The sequence below is a fragment of the Pimephales promelas genome, chromosome 11, assembly GCF_988280905.1.
Source record: "Pimephales promelas chromosome 11, fPimPro1.hap1.1, whole genome shotgun sequence".
In the NCBI taxonomy this organism is placed as follows: domain Eukaryota; kingdom Metazoa; phylum Chordata; class Actinopteri; order Cypriniformes; family Leuciscidae; genus Pimephales; species Pimephales promelas.
The window spans coordinates 20132076-20154434 of record NC_142779.1 but is presented as its reverse complement, the minus strand read 5'-3'; positions in this window follow the sequence as shown (position 1 = coordinate 20154434).

The window sequence follows — 22359 nt, the reverse complement described above, 5'->3', positions numbered from 1 at the left end:
TTCTTTTTTGCATTTTTTTTTCTCAGAGCAGATCGTCGAGCAAACAGTGTGCAGCACTAGTTTCTGTCTGACGTCCATATTCGCGTGTTGTGTTCTTCTCTGCATTTTCGCGTCATTTCTGGTTCGTTTTATTGCGTGGTTTTCGTGACAAAACATGGTTTCTAGACCAGATCGTGTTGTTGTCAACTCGTTATTTGTTTGATTATTTTCATGATTTAGACCGTACCATAGTACTGAAACAGCTCTCATTGAGTCACAAATGATATGCTCTTATCATCCGATCGTGGTTGTATCTCTATGTAGTGCGTTGTTAACTCGTGTAGTGAGTTACCTCCTGTTGTTGATCAATCACGTTGTGTTGTGTGGTGTGAACAGCTAAACAACTTGAACACTCATGATTTCACTGAGAGCAAGTCATGTAGTGTGAACTGCACAGTTCAGCCCGACGTTTTAAAATCATGTAGTGTGAACTAGGCTTTAGTATAACCATGGAGAATAAAATTCAATATAAATTTTCGGTATTGCATTGGACTCTACGATTGGTGGAAGTTATCGAGCATCCTTACACCTTCACCGGAAATACCGCCGTGCATAGAGCCCATATATAGCTGACATTGCAGCATTTTGAAACACAATGCTATTTTCAAGAAATTGCCGTCTTATTTATTACCTAACTACTTAGCAATATTTTTATTGCTACAGGTTGTAATTTAAAAATAAATCTGGTTCTGCCAGTACCTGAGCCAGAAATGTTGTGCGTGTGTGTGTGTTTAAAAAAATACATAATTTCATAACCAACAAGTTATTATATTTTTAAGAGGATTATCTTAAATTTGAATTTAGAGCTAAGATATTTGTATCCGTAACATAATGTGGACGTAGTGATCTTTTGGAGTTTTTCTTTGTATTTTAAAAACATGCATTGTTTAGGATTGATACTTTTCTTTACAATGGTTTTCTTTCTTAATTTTCAGTAAAATTCCCTTTTAGATGAAAAACAAGTGGAAAAAAATATAACAATATATATACATTTATATTCAGATATACGCAGGTGGTTGTCAGGCAATTTTTTTCTTTTATTTTTATTATGTATTTATTGTAAGAATGTTTAGATATATTACAGGACAACAGGACACACACACACACATGGAGTATACAGGCTGATGCTCTACAGTATGTCCGTCCCTCAAGGATAAATTTAAATCTTTAAATCTCAGTGGCTCAGTGAATGTGTGAATTGCATAATTTAGGGGGTTTGGAGTAAGGGCAGATCTTTATCTGCTGGATGGGATACTCAGTCATTGAACAGGAAAGATAACTGTTGACTCAGCAAAAATTTCTGAAGAGTGTGAGAGCAGTTTAAATACAAACGCACACAAACAGATTCCCAGAGACTTTTCCCCCTCCCACAAAAAAAAAAAAAAAAAAAAAAACACCTCAGGCACAAGCCGTTGAGGTCATGACTCATGGGTAAATATACTGTATGGGTTTATGGGTAATTGGACTGACAGCCATGGGGAATCAAGTCTGCTGATGTTTATTTACCTCTTTTGTTGTGCCATGAACAGAAACAACGAAACGCTCTGGCCTGGACCCATGATGACATCGCCTCTTGTTGCTGTCAGGGCCCTGGATGAAATGAGCTTCTGCAAACCAAACTTCCTCTTTGCCGAAAGATTTCCTGGGATTCTTCTGCTACGTCAGCCTGAATGAAGGTACAGGCTGAATCTTGATATGGGGTGAGGTCATGGAAGACCTGAGTAGCAATAAAAATCTGTCTGGGCTTGTTATACAGAAGTCATTGTCATCTTCATTGAAGGTGTGGTGACTGTATAAACAAAACTTCACTCTCTCTTTTTTTAGACACTATAAGTTGTTAATGCTTTTTTAAAGGTTTTGTATGTAGTGCAGGTAGAGCTGCTTTTGGGCGTCTCAAGCGTTTAACACTGCAGTGTTTTTGTTCACTCCTCTCTGTTGTTTTGTAGGTTAAGATCACACACCCTTATCAAAACACAGCTATCAGATCTTTGGCATTCTGCTCTGGTTGTTAGCATGCAGTGTAGGTGCTCATGACAGGCCGTTTCTATGATGCATTGGAGGGCTGTACTCTTCCAAGGAGAAGAACTTCCCTTTTATAGCACATTCCTGAGTGTGGCTGTAGGCAAGGGCTGGGCTCACAACATGTACATCAAGAGAAATATCATCAATACCTGTTTGACGCAACATTGTCAATCAGTGTCTTAACACCCCAAGCTCATTTCCACACTTTTCCACACAAAAAAAATTACAGTTTAGTTTAACGTCACTTTATGGAATTAACCCAAATGGCACTCAGGAACTTTTTATATATATAAAAAAATAGTGTAACATAATGTTATAATGTTTTATAAGTGTTGTATTTTACAGGAATTATGCTCACATGCCCCTTTACAACTAATTGCAAAAATAATTATAATAATTAGTTGTATAACAATTGCAATAATTATATTGTATTATTGTACAGTTAGTTGACATGTAGCTGCAAAGTTACTTAGTTAGTAGAATGTCTAAAGTGGACAATCGAAATAAAGTGTTACCCAAAAACCTAATGAATACAACTTTTAGTTTTTGAGCAATGAAATATGAGAAGCACACTCTACTAAAAGTACCATTTATCAAGAGGACTTTAAAACAGTTTTGATTAGTGTGTGTGTCTTGGTAATGCCTAATTTATTGGGACAAAATGTCCCCACAAAGATGGCAATATCCAAAATCCTTGTCCTTGTGGGAACATTTTCTGGACCCCATGAGGAAAACAGCTTATAAATCATACTAAATGATTTTAAAATGATCTAGAATGCACAATTTTTTTCTGTGATTGCTAGGTTTAGAAGTACAGTAGGGTTAGTGTAGAATATACAGTTTTTACTGTATAAATATCATTATCTCTAAGTCCTCATAAAACATGGAAACCAGATGTGTGTGTGTGTGGGTGCATCTTCCAAAGTGGTTTTCAATTCTTTAAAAGTAGGTTTTGCACTTACAAGACACAGAATGGAGATTAGCATCTTGATTGCTAAAGCAAGTCTATGTGGAAAGATGTGTTTTCATAGTCATCATGCCTTGAAGATTTTATCACTTCTTGGATAGTGCATGATTCTGATTGCAAAATATTTTCCTGTTGGTTCTGTGCTGTAGTTTTGCCTTTAGGCTGAGGGACAGATGCTCTATGAAAGAATGAAATGCTGTGAGGAATGCAGTGCTAGCCTGAGAACACGCCATTGGCAGCACCGGTGATCCCGAACTAATTCGGACAAGAGCCGGAACGAGAGACAGCAACCCAAGCACCACTTGCTTAACCCTCAATCTCTCCATTTAAACATTATGCCGGAAGAGCGAGCAAGAGAGAGAGCTGATTGTTAGAAACCGACTGTTGCCGTTTACTCTGCTCTCGGCCTTGGATTCCCATAAGCTTAGAGGTCACCACAACCAAACAGCAGGGGTGTAAGAATGATCCTAATGTTTCTTCTTGAAGGAGGAATAAAAGATGGCTTTAGGGGGATCGGGTGTCAGCCGGGGTCAAGGCAAGTGGAGGACCTTTGGCAACTTGAGTATGTAGCAGCTTGCCGCTGTCTACCGTAGGATATAATACCCATGAGACACCAATGGGCGGAACAGGAAAAAGTGATTAAAGAACAGTGATTTAAATTTACCCTGGTGCTTGGCTTTTAATAGCTAAAGAGATGTGTTTTATCCCATACTAGACAGGTGGCAAACATAGGAACTTTTTTATATATAATAATATTTAAATTTTTTTTAATTATAAAAAAATCCCTTGAAAAAGCAACAATTCCTAACTACTGCTTCTTTTTTTTCATAATTTGATTAATATCAGAATCAAAACAAAGTGCACACAAACATCTATTAAAATTTATTTAGCAGTTTGAAAACCTGTTTTTGCCCCATATTAAAAAAATAAAACTGGTAATTGAGATAAATAGAAGTTAATAAGTGTAAATAAATACGTGTGTTTGTACCAAAAACAATGGCAGTTACTATAATCTATGTTGCATTGCCTTTTAGGTCCATTTAGCTAAAATGTTCAGTGAAATAGACTTACCAACTAAACAAACAAAACTTAAACTTGCTGAGACAAAAGTTCCATCAAAGCAAGCACTTAAAGAGATCTCTCTGGGTTTTGATTATAAGTCGAGCATGAATAACCCTCATGGCTATTCTTGGTCATTTGAAAAGTCCATTCAGTGTCAGGAAATGAAACAGTGCTATTCCCTCATAACCTAATTGGCTGGATTGCAGGTGTCTAGTTTCCTATAACCGTTTTTCCGGCACAATAAATGTCCGTTCCCTTGGTTACAGGGCCTATTGGCAAGCTGAGGGTCTGTGTTTGTTTCTGATGAGGTGGAGAAGTGCCCTTCTCTGTATGAGATGTAGGTGCTCTATTCCCAGTTTTGTTATTACGTTTGTGTTCCTGTGCTGAAATATTTTGTCACGATGCTCATTTGTGCTCCAGGGACCCAGCAGGACACCACAAGCTCGAGAAGTGGTTCTCACGGCTTTTGGCAGCAGATCGCAGGACGTTCATTAGCCTCTGTCAACATGTATATTGTGTGTGTGACTGTGTGCATGCGTGTTTGTGTTCCTTCAAGCGCGGCTTTGTGCTTTGTTAGTGTTCTGTTACTCCGGTAAGTTTATATGATGGTACTTTGACTGAGACCTTCATTGGCGGCATATAATAGACAGCTTGAATGTTCTTTTATAAAACAGTTCTATAAACAAGAGGTTTCTGACTTAAATTTGGCCCCAAATTAAAGTCTTTTTTTCCCCCTGCCATGCAACTAAACTGGTCACAAACTAATTTTCATAGGTATTTTTGTATCATCCCGCTTATATGTCTTCCAAATCAGAGAAATGTCTTGTGCATCACTTTTGGAATGCTGCTAAGACAATCAGATTAAGAACACGTTTCCATTAAGTTTGAACATGTTTTATAAATAAAGAATTTGATCCGATTTCATATGATTTTTTTTAAACTCTTTATTTTAATAGGTGAATTATTATGCATAAAAAAGGGTGAAACAGGTGGATACATAATTACAGTCATCGCTGCAAGTTTCCGACTTCACACAGCTGTCTGTAATCCATCTGAGAACATTACACTGTGTCCAACAGCAATGAGAGAGAGGAGCGGCGGTCACATAATTACTCTCACTTTTCCTCTTTTCACACACCTTCACACTAGCTATGTTTCCATCCAAAGTTGTGAATTTAACTGTGCAAAATGGATTATTGCATAAAACATTTGCGAATAAAGCACCATCCAGTGAGTCGCAGACAACAAAATCTTCACTTCCTGACAAACGGGCGTTAAATATCACTTAGAAAATTAGGAGAAACCACTGAATCTAATAATTTTCATATATACTGAGAAGCGTCTCACTGCAGCCTGTGATGGACAACTAACCCGCCCCACATCCATGTGAGGAACCAACACCCCAAGTAGAGTTAGCTCCCACCCAAAGTGGGCACGGCTCACTTTGGTCCTGGTACGCCAAGGCGATGATATCCAGTGGGCCAACCTCTGTTTGGAGTCAGCCATTTACTTCTGCTTACCTCCAAAGCAGACAAGGAGCATAGGATTTTAAGCTCAACTGACTAGTGGCTTGAAGGGCGACGGTGGAGGCATCTGTTGTAAGAACAACATGTCTGGACACTTGTTCTAGGGGCACTCTGGCTGTAGAAAAGCAAGGTCTGGCCATGGTGACAGCTTGATGTTAGCCCGAAACGTGCCGTGGCATCATGCCCATCTTGGGACTTGGTTGTGTAGCCGTTGCGGAAGTGGTCTCCTATGCATCAATTCGAGCGACGTGACCGTGGCTGCGGATACCATATGCCCCAGGAGTCTCTGAAATGGCTTAAGTGGAACCGCTATCTTATGCGTGAATGTATTCAGGTGGACAAGACTGAACTGGGGGGAACAGCTGGCGAACTGAATCGCTTAGAAGAGTCTGACTATCCGAATGAGCTAGAATAGCGAGTTGGAAAGCTCTAGCAAGGCTACCAAGCTCAATGCAAGCAGCACCAGAGGGACAACTGACGCAAGGAGCACTGGGGAACCGACGAAGGTCCAGAATCCTAAAGTATAGGCAGTAAGTGCGGTGCACTTACCTGGCTCCATAGGTCCATTGAGGGACTGGCTAGGGAGGCATGAGGAAGCATTGTGTCCCTGAACGCACACTCCCTGCCTGTAGCAAAACAACGGGGGCTGGGAAGAAGGACACAGACCGTCACTGACAGTGTTGTAGTCGAGACTACCTCACTCGAGTCCGAGTCGACACCGAGACCAGAGAGAGTCGAGTCCGAGTCAAGACCGAGTCCATAGAGAGTCGAGTCCGAGACCAGAGACGGTCGAGTCCGAGTCAAGACCGAGACCAGTGAGGGTTGATTACCTAATTTACTTTTATTTACTTAGAGAAATCCTTTTTTTTTTTTTTTTTACTGAATTTGCTTATAGAGTTTAAAAAATATGATCAGTTTAGGGTAAAAAGGCCACATAGTAGGTGGTGTTAAAAGTAATTTTATTACAATTTGTCATGCGCAGTTGCGCACTAGAAAATCACCAATCACTGGGCGTGTCAATCAATTTAAAGAAATATTTTATTCACATACATTAATAATCATGAAAAATATTTTTAATTGAACTCGAGTGGACTCGGGAATAATTCCGAGTCCTAAAAAAAACAAATGTTCGAGTACGAGTCAATTCCGAGTCCAAATGGACACGAGTCCATGACAAGACCAAGACCATTACAATATGGTCTCGAGACCGAGTCCGAGACGAGTCCGAGTCTCCAGTACTACAACACTGGTCACTCACTCCCCACGCACAACCAGTATGACCAGAGAGTGAGGAAACTGCTCTCTCTTGAGAATTTGGGAACCGCTGACCACTGGGGCAGTGGCGGAACAGAGCCAAAGTAAAGATTCTCCTCCAGCCCTCCCTGGGGTTAGGAGTGGTGCGTACAAGAGAGCTCCCCTGCAGCTCTGGGTCACCCGTCTTGGGGCCGCCTCGCTAACTGTTTAGGTTTTGTAGTGGCCTGGGGATGAGCTGCATCAAATAAATTTGCAACTCAACATGTAAGAATACTTTGTTTTATAATTATTATTATTATTAATTGTGGCATCATCCTAATGTTGTTGTTTTTTTGCCTTGGGTTCTGTCTCATAAAGCCCTTGGCAGACCCACTCGGTGTGAGTAAACACATTCCTCAGCTGCACAGCATGCCACAAGATTAGTTATGACTTAGGAGAATGATTTTAAGAGGGAAACTTTGTCTCAAAAGAAGATTTGTGTATGAGGTAAGCCATGGGCCATGTGTGCCTTACATGTAAAGCATATGTTTGGCCAAAACAAAAATCATCAGTATTAGAAGTTCAGCCCACAGAGCAGACAACAATTAAATTAAAGCAATCATAATGGATGTATGCGTTAAATGTGACATTGTCATGATGCTATGTGAGAATGAGTTAAATCATGAGTAATAACAACTTTCCTTTGTTTTATTTAAGGGGTTGTTCATCCAAAAATGAAAATTCTGGAGTCATTCCCAAACCTGCATAATTTTCTTTCTTCTGTGGAACAGTGTTTTCAGTCCACACAATGAAAGTTGAAGATTAGACTGAGACTGAGGTTTATTTTGATTCAGAAGGGGCAGTCAGGCTCTTCATGGCTTGTCAGAAAGCCCCCTCACTTTTATTCATGAGCACTTTTCAGCCTTTGTCCCATTAAGCGAGTGGACTTGTGGATTAGGTCCACCTCGTGTCAGTAATATCATCATGAAAAACTCATGACACCATGGGCCATTTGTTCAAAAAGGAGGGAATTTGAAGAATAGCGCTGTAACCACCTGCTCTTTCTGCTTGTCTTTCTTTGAAGAGGAGGTGTCTTTCTCCATCACTTCCCCTTCTAGTGATCAATATGGGCCATCCAATCAATTGCCACACTCAATTAAACCTTTATAATTCCTTTCAAGCAAAAAAGAAGCGTGCTTCTAAAGAAGCGTGAACTGAGAGGAGAAGCCCATCCAAATTACACTCTAGTGGCTTTTATTAGGCTGTCATACAATGGAGCTTGACGGAAAACAATCCTCATGTTTTGGAAATTAGGTCAGGCTTTATTGAAAAGGACAGTCTGCTAGGCAGCCAGTGTAATCTGGTGGGGATGGACTTGTTGTCTGACCTGCCGCTCGCCATATTTGATGTTTCATTGTTTCCTCTTCTCCTCTAATCTACCCATTCTTAAAGTGTTGCAATTCATTTGGACTGATTTCTATGGCAGGTCAGACGCGAGGGCCATTAAAGGACTTTAAAGGGGTGAGCGCATGAACTTACATGCCAGTGGTGTGCTATTGTGCCCCAAAGGCTTGTGTACCCGCTGCTTGTGGGGGAGCGGAGGGTTTCTGAATGGAGCATTGCACAAGGCGAGATTCTCGTAAAGTCTGTGGTGTTTAAAGTTATGAATTTATATTTACAATTATGTCTTTATACTTACTTGTGACTTAATTTCCCACAGTGATGACAGTATACTCACAACTGTGACTTTATATCTCATAGTTGTGACTTTATTGCTCAAAATTGTGAATGAATACCATTTAACGTTAACATTCAATCATCATAGATTTGACGATGTCTCATTATTGTGATGTTACAACATACAATTATGAATTTATACACATAACGGTGCCTTTATATCTCAGTGTGACTTTATGGATTTATACACATAATTCTGGCTTTATATTTTATAGTCATGAATTTATACAATATAGCTCAGTGTGAATCTCACAATTATGAATTTATACACAATTTTGACTATATCTCACAATTATGAATTTTCTTCACAATTGTGCCTTTATGGATTTTTACTTATATCTCAGTGTGATTATATCTTTTATAAATTTAAACTCACAAATGTGACTTTAAATCTCACAATTTGGAATTCATACACACGATTGTGACATTATATCTCATAGTTATGCATTTATATTCACAATTGCTATCTCATAATGACTTTATATCTAACATTATTGACTTTACATGTTAATTGAGACTTTGTTTCACAACTGTAATTTCACACAAATGCATCTTTATTTCTCACAATGGTAACTCTCACAAGTGTGGCCTTATTTTAAACTTCTTCTCACAATCACTTTTTATTTATTTTTTACTCTGTAAAGTTCTTATAGTTGTTTTATATTATATTTTCGTAAGGACCATTAGAGAGAGCATGACATTTACAGTTAAGATGGTCAAATTGCCTTGTTCTGACTAGAAATTCATGGTGCTTCATTTACATTCTCGCTCTTTGAACTGATAATGCGTTTGTCACAATGGGACCTTTGACCAGACCACAGCTCCCCCTTGGTTACCACAGAAACCAAAGAGACTTCTCTCTGCTCCTCTGGGCCCTCTCTCTACTACGGCGACAGTTTTTTCCCCCTCTCTGCTTCCTGTCCTCTGTAAATTTTTCTGACTGAAATATTTTACATCTGATATGAGAAAAAAAAAAAAGAATAGTCAAGTTCTTTGGCAGTGAATCCTTGATAACAGTGGACCTGCGTCTTAAAGCAGTAACTGGAGCTCATAAACACTATTCCCACGGGAAAGTTTGTAGAAAGCCTCAGTTTGTCTTTTCTTTTAGTGCAAAACGTTTCCACTGCAACTCATAATGCCATTAAGTGAGTGTGTGTTTGGGGGGTGAGGGGGCTAAAAGGGTTTGAACACGTCAGGAACCCCTAGCAAACCCACATCCTGTAAATCAGATCTTCATGAGCCACATCTCTTCACAAACAAACACACACACACACACACCTTTTCATTATTTTGCTCATTTTCTCCCTGCATGAAAGAGAGGGGAGGATAAAAGAAACAATGCTGACATGCATGAGATGAGTGGCCTCTTCTATAAAAAGATAAACAGAGGACCAACCAAAAAAAGGGAGTGAGAGAGAGAGATTAACTCATGTCATCATCTTTACACTCTAGCTGCTGAGAGCCAATCAGTTCATTTAAAGACAAATGAATCGGTTCTTTAACCACACTGGGTGTGGGAACAGCACGGTTTCTTATAAAAAGAGGCACATAAACTATTCCTTGACTTTAACACAAAGCCAAATAGAGGCAAGATGCCAGTGTATATATGTGTTTTAGTGTATAGTCTCTGTATAACTTCTCTGTTTGGTACATTTTTTTTTCTCTGTGTATTGAAAAAAAAAAAACACGAAACAATAAACCATAACTAATAAAAATAAACCATAACTAATAACCATACACGAAATATCAAAATATTATCATAATTTTAATTATAAATTATTTATATTGAAATAATTTAACAATAAAAATAATAAGTATTTTTATTATTTTATATTAAAATTATTATATAATTAATATATTATAATATGTATTAATTATATAATATATTATAATATAATAATTATTATTGTTAAATCATTCAATATAAATTATTTATAATTAATATATTAATATATAGTAATATATTATACTATACATATAATAATAATAATAATAATAATACTTATTATTATTTAATTACTATTTTATTATATTTATTTTATAGTATATAATAATAATAATAATAATAATAATAATAATTGTTATTATAATTAGGCTACATTATTATTATTATTATTATTATTATTATTATCATTAAAAGTAAGTTTCCTGTTGTTTAAAAAATTATACATTTTTCATTCAAACTGATCAAATAAATTCTGATAGGATCGAAGCTGCGCATTTTATATTAATGTGCACAGTTGTGTTGATAAGCGACCATCAACAGCTTAAAGTTTTCAACATTAATTAAAAAACGATAGTTCAGGTCCTTGATTCTGATTGGTTGAGCCGCGTTCGAAGACAATGTAAATTACTCAACAAGCATTACATTAGTATTACCAGAGACTATTTGGTATTACTTCGCAACTGCCGTTTGTGATTATTTATTCTCCTTTGCTGCATGTGTTGCTTGGCAACCTCTTTGGAACTACATTGCTTGGAGGAGGGAATGATTGTGTTATAATCACTGATAGATCACTGATAGAATGCTACAACCACTGATAGATCAGTTGTTATAGCATTCTATTTTTTTTTGTTGCTGGTGTTTATTTTATGAATAAAATAAATATTACCACTTTATAAAACAGCTAAAGCGTGTTGTTAGGCACGATGTGGAGCGGGGTTCAAGTGGCATATTGCTTTATTATATAATTCATAATATTGCATATGTTTTCAATATATATATACACTGTAAAAATTCCAACCTACCCAACTCAAAATTTTCTAGTGACAGGTCACATCTAAATATTTAAATTGGCCAAAAGTGAAATTCTGAAATTGAAAATCTGTGACATTTACTGAATTATTGCTGTATTTTTTGTTGTTGTTGTTGTTTTATAAAAGCTAATAGGCCACCTCTTAACCTTGGTAAAATTACTGTAACACATGGCACCTCGTGACTTATCAACATACATGACCTCTAGCTTTAGCAAAGACCACAGCAATTGTTTCATAAATACATTTGAATGTAGTTCCCCTTGCACGTTGAAAAAATAGCCAATTGCTCATTCACACAAAGTGTTTGGCTTTAAAAAAAAAAAATATATATATATATATATCTGTAACACCTCCACACATTCCCACACAATCCTGCAGCCCTGTATCCTCACTGCAGCTAAACTTTGGTGGTCTTCAGCCTTCAGTGGATAATTGATTATGGGATTGAAGCCACAGGGCTTTAAAGGGGGAGAGGTGAAAGAGGTTTCCAAGGTCAATGCCTCCCTCCCTCTTCTCTGCCTCTTTTCTCTTAATTATTTGGACAGAGTCTTCAATGCACTAGTCATTAAGGGCAGCCACCAGGGGAAACTCCAAATATTTGGCCACATTTGCTACAACTTTGGAGTCAGGAGCTCTACACAAACATGAGGATGTTGTTTAGGTGCGTCCTAGTAGTTTCTGGTTCACAGGCAATGAGAAAGCAGACTTTTAAAGAAAACACAGCCCCGCTATGCTCTACAAAACATGCTTTGGCCTCACCATTGATGACTAAATATTTGTACTTCATATGCTCCTTATTTTGGAGCTTTTATGTGGATGTTGTTTAATCCACTTTGTATTTGCTCCTGTCACGTTCAATGACAGTTGCATTGAACACTTTTCCAAATATTATGGATTTTTTTTTTTCAATGTAGAGTTTTTTACAGGAAAAGAATTCCAGAAAAAAAGAGGCATATGCTCATTTAATGCCCTGAATCACAACAATGCAGATAAACAGCTGATTACCTCACTCTTGCAAAAATCTGTCCACCATCCCTCCAGAGCCAACTTTGTTTCTATAATTGTGTCCAGGAGGGGAAGTTGAGAGCACGAGTTGAGTCTTGTGCTTGAGCCTTTGTTGAATGATCATTTGAAGGATGGCCTCACACTAGTCATGCTAGTTACTCACTCTATGAATAAAATTGGTTAGTTGTTTGCTCAAGGCTAAAGTAAAAGTACTGGTATCTCAGTAACTCACTAATCCCTGGTTTGTGCACCAATGGGAAAGCATGTTAGAAATCCAAATCTTTAACCATTTGGCATTGTTGCCAAATTTCGCGTTGCCAGGTCTTGCTTGATCGGTATCACTAGACTTTCAAAACAAACCCATAATAAGTGACTTATACCTCACCAAAATAAGATTACACAGATGGATACAAGACAGTAATAAGAGCCGTCAGGTCAAATTGATTTGTGTAGTGTCTTTAACAATACTCATTGTAGCAGCTTCATAGAAAAGCATGACATTAATGTTTATAACATTTTCTTAATATCTCCATGCCTAGTTGCATTCAGCATATTTGAGTTGAGCGATAATATAATACATATTTTGCGACGAGACGAGGCTATATTCCCTTACACTAATATAATGTATTATGAAGTTAGATGTACAGTATAACTCCAACTTTACATAAAGAACTGGCTGATAATATAGTAACATTTTGCAACAATAGTAAATCAGGCAGTTGCTAGTACATATTGCTTTATATGAGTGTATTGTATATGGATGCAGATACAATTGGATTTAACATGTATTTAACTTTATTTAAAACGATAGTGTGTGCTTCACATGGATTTGGAGATTTGCAGATATCATTTTGTGTCAAAATGTTGAATTTTGGGGTAAAATCATACCCTACATATTGTATTGTTTTATATTGTATTGACAAACTCATCACTTAAAATTTACCATCATATGTTCTGCATAATTGGATGTTTTTAAATGAACACTGGCAAAAACTATACATGTTAACATTTATATAAGTGATTACCCGGATTTAGACCTACCTATATTGTATTTATACAAAGCATTCACAGGCAAATTTGCTTTATGTATTTCCCGCCATCAAAATCAGGCAGATATAAATGTCAGGAAACACAATTCCTGGCTCCATGTCAATATGGATCACTGGATTTTTGGTAAGTTGTGAGGAATATATAAAATCCAACCTTCAGTTGAAACTGATAATCGTTTGTTTTACTTTTTTTTTTTTTTGCAGTTTCTCTCTATTAAATCCAGTCATCCAACTCTTTTGCCACTCAGTCCAGCTGAGAGGGCATTTTTCGGCAGGGAAAGTGATGTCAGCGCATACTCTCTATCCACTTAACTGTCACCGTCCCACAGGTGGGACGTTTGCCACTATATTTTTAAAACAATAATATCTTAGTAAATACCTTAAATAATATTGACAAACTATATATCATTTGAAAGCTTACAATCTCTAGTTTCCATATTTGGTGACTGATTTTCAAAATATATTACAGAGGAGCCATAATTTATCAATATAAAACAAGAATATTTTCATACTCATAAGGCGTGTTCAGACCTTTATTTTAAAATAGCAGTAAACATGAAAAATCATGAAAAAATGGTAGATACCTCAGTTTGTTTTCATGCCAAAAGTTCAGAAGATAGAATCCATTCAATTATTTTGGAAAAAAAGGTCTGAAAAGTTTGAAATATCAAGAAAAAAATAATAAATTCACCATTTGTGACGTGGCAGCTAGCTATGACTTACATGCGTGTTCTTTGTATGTGTTTCTTAGAGGTTCAATTCATATCAAAATCTGCCAAACTTCCCATGCTACTTCTGAATAGGATCTCTACTTCAGAAATTGTATGAAAATTGTGAAAATAATGGTTCATATCACTCAAAACACGAATGGAAATGCAGGCGCCCTTATATGGGCAGTAATGGAGTCTGATTGTGCCCTAGTGAAAAAGTTTGGTACTGCGCTCAAACAAAATGTTACTGAAAGCTCATTTTTTGAGATATCAAACTAAAATTTGAAACACAACTTGTTAAGATTTTTGGCTTTGATCTTTCTGCCATTTTAGAGTAACCCAGGTTTTGAAAATATATATTTTATGTAAAATATGAATAATTAATATTTTTACATTGTACATTTCCATAAACTCAAACTTCTATAACTTTTTTTCTGTTTCACTTTCTTAATTTATTTCACTTCTACAAAAATCTGCCAAATGTCTTCTTTAAAACAAGACCAATCATATGTCTATATTCCAAAGCATTCTTGAATTACAACCATTTAAGTTCGAAATGTGCATTTTCATGTCTATTCAAAAAAGGGGGGGTGACAGTTAACAGGTTTATTCACTAACATCAGAGCGATGTTAAGAACAAATACATGTGTGCACCAACCCGGTCTCATCCCAAATCGTCATATAACTGACGTTTTGGGACGTCTTTTGACCATACATCAATATTCGCCTTTTTAGGGCCCCCTTAAACGTCGGTAGATGAGGTTATGGGATCCTAACTCTACCCCATACCTAAACTTAACCCTAAACCTAACCCGTCACCTAACTGACGTTAAAGGTAAAGCGTCAGTTGTATGACGGCCCGGGATCGCCATCTACCGACGTTGAAGGGGGCCCTAAAAAGGCGGATATTGACGTATGGTCAAAAGACGTCCCAAAACGTCAGTTATATGACGATTTGGGATGAGACTGTGTTATGTGCACTAACGTGTTGGGAATTAGGGGGATATTTTATTGTGAGAAGTTCTATTTTGTGTACAAATGCAAAATAATAATCCATGCAATTATTAGTAAATGAGAACCAATATCCTGTTACACATCCTTAACATTTCAGCCGAGTATTAATTAGAAATGTTAACTAGATGTGTTCTTTACCAGCTATGTTTATGACATATATATATATAAAAAAAATTACTTGTCTTTTCAAACCTTCTATTGCGTGTCATTATATGTATTGAGTTGGCTTGTTCGTTTTATGCATCAATGATCCCTGGTTTTTGCAGTGTGGATTTTTTAATTTTTTAATTTTGTTTTTTTTTTATTTTAGGGCTCCAGTGCACTGAAAGGTCTTTGCGATTGAGGCAGCCCTTAAAACGCCATTGTTGTGTAAATGAACGGCCAAAACACATAAAAAAGTTGAAAGTGGTGTAGTAGAGGCCCCTTAAACTAATGTTATGTATAATTGTCAGTTGATTATAATTAATGTAAACTGGTAATAATTTGCACCAATTCAGATGGTTGTTATTCTGGCGAATTCCTAGGAAAAATGCCAACTGAGGATCCGTTGCCTATGTGGAGGCCTGGGAAGGTGGTGAAAGAACTTGACTGTAAATATATGAATTAGTCTCAACCAATTAGATTTGCTAAACCCAAAGTGGGCGTGGCTTTACAGAGCAGCTTGCTCAGTGACAGTGAACAGGAGAATGGCTCGGAGAAACACGAGCAACACAGGAAATGTTCAATATGTTGGAGAGTGTTAAAAACCGGGCAGCAGCTTTCTTTAGCGAGGAGCCCTTTCTGACAGTGCTGAAACTCTCTGTTGTTTTTGGCTCGGAGTCTGGGCCCTCTCCCGGATCTACCTCTCCCTCTCCTCCTCCTCTCTGTGGTGGCGAGTGCAGTCAAAACCAAAAGAAAACATGCTTCGAAAGAGAAAAGTTGGGAAACAGTACAAGGGGGATAGAAACCCTCTCCTCGTTTGTCATAAAGAATGTATTTATTACATGTATTTAGGACCAGTGCCTAAGAGAATCTCATTATATAAGATGTATAGCCACCCCCTTAAAAAATATTAACTTTATTTCATTATTTTAGTGCGCTATGTGTTACATTAGCTCAAATTAGTGCAAAACGTCTTTGCGAAATTTGAAATAAGAGCTCTTTGGCAAAAGCTTTTGGATAAAAATGTTTGACAGAGGAAGAGAGCATTTGGTTTGCAGTCGTTCTCAAATGGCCTTTGAATATCGTGTAAAAGAAATGAAGGGGAAAATTGGTATTCCTACAAATATTTGATCAAGGTATCATGCCGTATCTGTTTTGCTGAGTGGTAAATGAAAAGCATTTGTGTGGTTCTTCAGTAACACGACCCAAAACCTTGGAATACCAAAACTCGCCTCTCCCTCTCCTGCCCCCTTCTCTCATAGCAGAACGTCTGCACTCTAGTGACACTCTGTGGCAACCATAGGGAATCCTCCACCTTCCTACATTTCACAGATACAGCTTGAATTTACTTAATGTGTACTGAATGTACAGAGGCGCTACAATTTGGTAATTTAAATGAGTTTGACAGACTGTTTGAGGTTCATCAGAGGTGTTTCCTGCACTGAGACCCCAGTAGGGTTTTAGTTCTTTAACAGTCTGGGATGTTAATGTGTGTACTGGATTTTGGAAGCTGAAGAGGAGGGGGAGTGGGGAGAATTCAGGCTTTTTACTCAAAGTCTTTAAAATGGCTCAAACCCATTAAATGTTTACTGCAGCCTTTAAGGAGCGCACTCAGCCTATGTTCCCGAAAGATAGCTGCAGTCAAACAAGTGCCATGTTTCCCTAATAGCAATGCAATTGGTATTATTGTGAAAGCAGCTGCTTGATTGTTGTAGATTTAACTGCAAGATGACCCACGTAAACTATGCTACCAGAAAGGACACAATGTAGGGCAATTGCTTCACAGCATTTATTTTATTTTATTTTCATCTTTTTTTTTTTGTTGTCTGAAATTTCATTGCAGGATCATGTATCATGTTAATGGGCATTGCAATGAAAATGTAATTGTACTGTAAAATAAAGAACATGATTCGTATTTTATTTTATGTGAATTATATTTTGATGAATGAATTGCAAATCTTGTTCCCTCTAACCTGCTTCACTGATTAGAAACATTTATGTACCAGTAGCTTTTTTTATGAGCCTGGAAAAGCAACAGCTACTGTACCTGCCAAAAAGAAGGGAATGACGCACTGTGCAATTGTTTATCAGAAATGTAATACATTGCAAGATAGTTTTCAGTGTACATGTTTTCATTCAGGATTATAAAGAGTAAAAATCATGAAATGCACTCCAGTACATTCTTAGGATAGCAGTTGTCTGTTGTGTGGTTTTCATCAGGTTATAGTAAACTAATATAGTAAAATAATCCCATTCGTCAGTATTGTTCCCTTTCGTTCAGGAACTCCTACGTCTCGTCAGAGGAGTTTCCAACAAATTGGGATCATCACGCTAGAGAGACCAATATCCTTTGAGTGAATTAAAACAAGCCAATGAATGTTGGCATGCAGGACTTGCATTCCGCGCCCTGTCTGCCAGTGCGGGTATAAAGCGGAAGTGAGCGCAGACACATATGCTTTTATCTTCGGAGCCGACCGGTTGTGTCATGAGCGGATGAGTGGATGAGCTTCAAGTTTAGTAATTTATCTTGACGCTCAAGGAGTCTGCTGTTTTCTCCGAGACCTCTCTGTATTGGTGTGACGGCACTTCAGCGTTCTTCGTGATGTCCTGGGTACCAGCTGCTGCTTCCTTTTTTTTCAAAGAGCTGTTGTCACAGCTGGTATTCGGTTGGGTGCGCACAGCGGGCTTGCAGTTTCCCCACTGTGTTGCCACGTTTATCCCTGTGTGCTTCAGCACAATAAGAGAGCGTTTTCTGTGAAAAGAGCAACACGGGTGAAGATTGCGTCCTTTTCAGGATGACGTTTCATCCGTGTGTTTCTGGATGCGGTGGTTTCCTGTCCTCATTTGACGGCCACGATCACTGTTTCACGTGCCTGGGCTTAAGCATGTGGAGACTGCGTTCGTGGGTGTTTTATGTTCTCTCATGAGAGCATGACCATGTCAGGACGTTGTTCGTCTCCCCTTTCTCATAAAGGCTTGAGCCACTCAGCATGCCGTGTGCTGTCGAGCTGCGCGGGTTGTCACGGCAACCCAGCGTGCGTCATTCGGCGCTCTAGATGCACCGTCAAGACTCAAGTGCCTCAAACGACGTGGAGTCCGTTTGCCTATTCCCCGATCTAGTACCTCTTCTGGTGGCCACTGTAAAAGGGCTATTTTGGTTAATAGCATTGATTATCTGACGATTACAGTGAGCGTTTTCCAACGAGACCACCTCCTCGGACCCCTCACTCCTCTAGCAAATCGGCATGCTGAGACTGTGTTCGTGGGTGGTTTATGCTGTCTTATGAGAGCATGACCACGTGAGCACGTTGTTCGTCTTGCCTTTCTCGCGAGGGGTTGAGCGCTCACCGTGCATGCCTAGCAGCTTTCGGGTGGAATTTCTGATCCTTATCATGAGGTAACATCTATTTCATTCGGGGCTCCAGGGGAGGATCAGATGTTGATTGCTGCAACAGGAGGGCTGTTACACTCTGGAAATGATGATGCTGAGTCCCCCCTGTAATGGTTTGTGTACTCATGCTAAACCAGAGTCGAACTTGACAGCCACACTTACCAGGCTACTCTGGGGGCATAGGGCGATGCACAATCGCCTTACCCCACCCCCGTGCCTGCCCGGATGTTTGTGATAAAACTTTAGCAGTATGGAAGCTTTTGGCACCAATGGGGAAAACCAAACATGCCAAAATCAAGAGTTTGTTTTCCTCTCTCACTACCCTTGGTGGTAGGGTGGCTTTGCTAATGGCAGACCACCTCTTCTCCACATCATGTCTGTGTGAGGCCAAAACACGCAGTACACAACGGTAGTTCTGAGTCGGGGTTGAGCTGTGCATTGTGACTGACCAAGAAAATTAAATCACAGCACTGGCCCTCGGTCAGACGATGTCCACACTAGTGGCCCATAACGTTCCCACGGCCAAACTTTACAGAGGTGCAAGACATTGCCAAAGTTAGTTTTCTCTGTGCTCCTACTGTATCTCACAAGGTTTGGCTTTTTCAGCGACACTGTTGGAGACTGTGCTCAGCGGCCCTCCACAGTTCAGAAACAGGTTGAGGAGACCAATAGCTTGAGTGCTACTGAGTCACTCGTGGTTTCGCCTCAGTTGGTTTGTCGCCAAGGGTGTCGCCAAGGATGCCAAAGGGTGTCCTGTGGAATGGATGTCACAGCCAGCTCTATTGTGACATCTAGCTTTCGCAGGAAGATTGCGTCCCCTGTCTCAGCAGCCCTGTCCTCACCTCTCCCTCCCCCGGAGGAGGGCCTGGTGGAGAATCTTTGTTCATTTTCTGTTCCACCACTGGTTCCCCAGAGTCCAGTGGTACCCACATTATCAATAGGGCAATTTCTTCCATCTCTGGGTCACAAGATGGGTTGGAGTGAAGGCGGTCCACCCTCAAAGTTTATTTTGCCGCATTAGCCGTTCATCAAAATAGAGTAGATGGGAAGTCATTAAGAAAGCATGACAGGTCATCAGATTCCTTAAGGGTGCTAGGAGGCTAAATCCGCCTCATAATCCGCACCCTGTACCCTCTTGGTAACTCTAGTGCTCAGAGCACTCTAGAAGCCCTCTTTTGAACCCTTAAATATGACAGAGTTAAATATATTGTCTAAGAAGACAGCTTTCCTGTTGGCTCTGGCCTCTTTCAAGAGGGTCGGGCATCTGCAGGCATTTTTGGTCAATGAATCGTGCCTGGAGTTTGGACCAGGTTTTTCTCAAGTTATTTGGAGACCCCGGTTCGTATATGTGCCAAGGTTCCTACCACTCCGTTTGTAGATCAGGTAGTGAACCTGCAAGTGCTGCCCCCAGAGGAGGCATACCCAGCCATAGCTTTTCTCTTTCCCATATGCACTCTACATTGTTATGTGGACAGAACGCAAAATTTTAGGACCTCAGAGCAGCCCTTTGTCTGTTACAGAGGCCAGCAGAAGGGGAAGGCTGTCTCCTAACAGAGATTAGCCCACTGGCTAGTGGATGTTATTGTCCGCTGCCTTGCCCACCTAGGTTGACGGCACACTCCACTAGGAGTGTCGCCTCCTCCTATGCGCTGGTGCAAGGCACCTCGCTGGCAGACATCTGTAGAGGTGTGGGCTAGGCGATACCTAACACGTTCGCTAGATTTTATAGCTTACGTGTTTCCTCCGGTGTACTTGCTACAGTCAGTAGTGCAAGGAATTAGGTCATGTCGGCTTGCTACACCAATCACACCCTCTTGGCCGGCGTGCACTTTATGCTCAGTTGGTTCCCCAACAAACGGGTAACCTCGTGAGTTCCTCCATCACCCCTCCAGCACCAGGCGAGGCGGATCGCCCGGCGCCAGGTCTATTACCTCTCGTAGGAGTTGTTATTAGACTGGGTGGCCTTAACAATGGTCCCTATGGTGACCCATTTCTTCCATGTTCCAGCTACCCTCCGGGTTAGCACCGTGTCTTCCCCTCGACAGACCCGTTCTGTCGTCGTTGCTGAGTACTCTACCATGGCTCCCAAAGGGAACGTCTCGGTGACATATGGCAACCCTTGTTCCCTGAGGAGGGAACAAGGAGACGTCTCGTCCCATCGCCATGCTTGCTGAACCTTCGCGTAGGACTGGACACCGCCCGGCTCCTCATCGTAATACATATGTGTGTGCGCTCACTTCCGCATTATACCTGCAGACGGGGCGCGGGATACAAGTCCTTCATACCATTATTCACTGGCTTGTTTTAATTCACTTGGAGGCAATTGGTCTCCCTAGCGTGATCTCAATTCGTTGGAAACTCCTCCAATGAGACCTCTCCGTTCCCTCTTAAGGGATCGAGGGTTACCATATGTAACCAAGATGTTACCATATGTTCATGCTCTTTGGTTATGACTATACTTACACAAAATCTTACATGAAAACTCCTCTGTGCAACCCTTACCCCCCTTATATGTTTGTTTATCAAACCTTTTGGCTAATTTTATTTTTTCCCCCAAGTAACAGTTAGTGTATATTAACCTTTTCTCAGCTCTGCTTACCATTTTTATAAATTCAGCAGACAACTACAATACAATGCCGATAATTCTGTCTTGGCGTATAGTTGTGATGGATGCTAGTCATGCAACATAGTTACTGTAGCCCACCATGTCATCCCTTATTGTGCACAAATGTTTTTTGTTTAAAAACATATATAAATATCAGTGGAGCCTTTGATCAACAGGCTTAACAACTGGCTCTTTAAAAAGTACTGGAACATGGTGACCTTTTCTTCTGCATGGAGCGCTTGATACAGTGCTGACAGTTATTTCTGCTCCGACTGCGCTCAAATGCATTAATGATAATTAAAACATTATGATTTCTGCTTGCATTCATTTAATTGGCCCTAAAATATAAAGGTTATACAAAAGGGCTCCTCTAAATGTAATACTTTATTTTGTCAGCATCATTACTCCAGTCTTCAGTGTCAAATGATTCTTCAGAAATCATTCTAATATGCTGATTTGGTGCTCAAGAAACATTTCTTATTATCATCAATGGTGAAAACAGTTGGTGTGCTGCTTCATATTTTTGTAGAAACTGTGATACATTTATTCATTATTTTCTTTGATGAGTAGAAATTTCAAAAGAACAGCATTTATTTTGAACATAGTTTTTTTTAATGTAGTTATTTATTTAGTTATTTATTTAACTTTAACTTTTCTTTGTATCTCAAATTATGAATATTTCACTCCTATGGTCAGATATCACTTTTGCACTGTTTTACATTGTGTGTGTGTGTGTATATCCTTAATAATTAATTAAAACAAAGGAAAAGATCATTAGAACCAGGCAAATATGTTCATTCTTAGTGACCAGTTCCAGAAAGCTTAGCATTAGCAGCATAGCTTAGCATTAGCAGCAACTTTTTAAGCGGAACAACAGACAAAACAAGAAAGAACAGATTTCACAGATGTCCCAAAACTAGTATAATTTGTTATCTATACCATTTACTGCTAAAAACTGTATTTTTTTTAAGGTTAGCTATGCTCTTAATTTTATTCACACATCTCTTTGAGGACAGAGCTGTGTCCTTAGTACTTTCCATATGAAAGGCCTTTAATTGAAACTAGCATTCATCTCAAGTATTCATCGAAGCCAAAGCATAA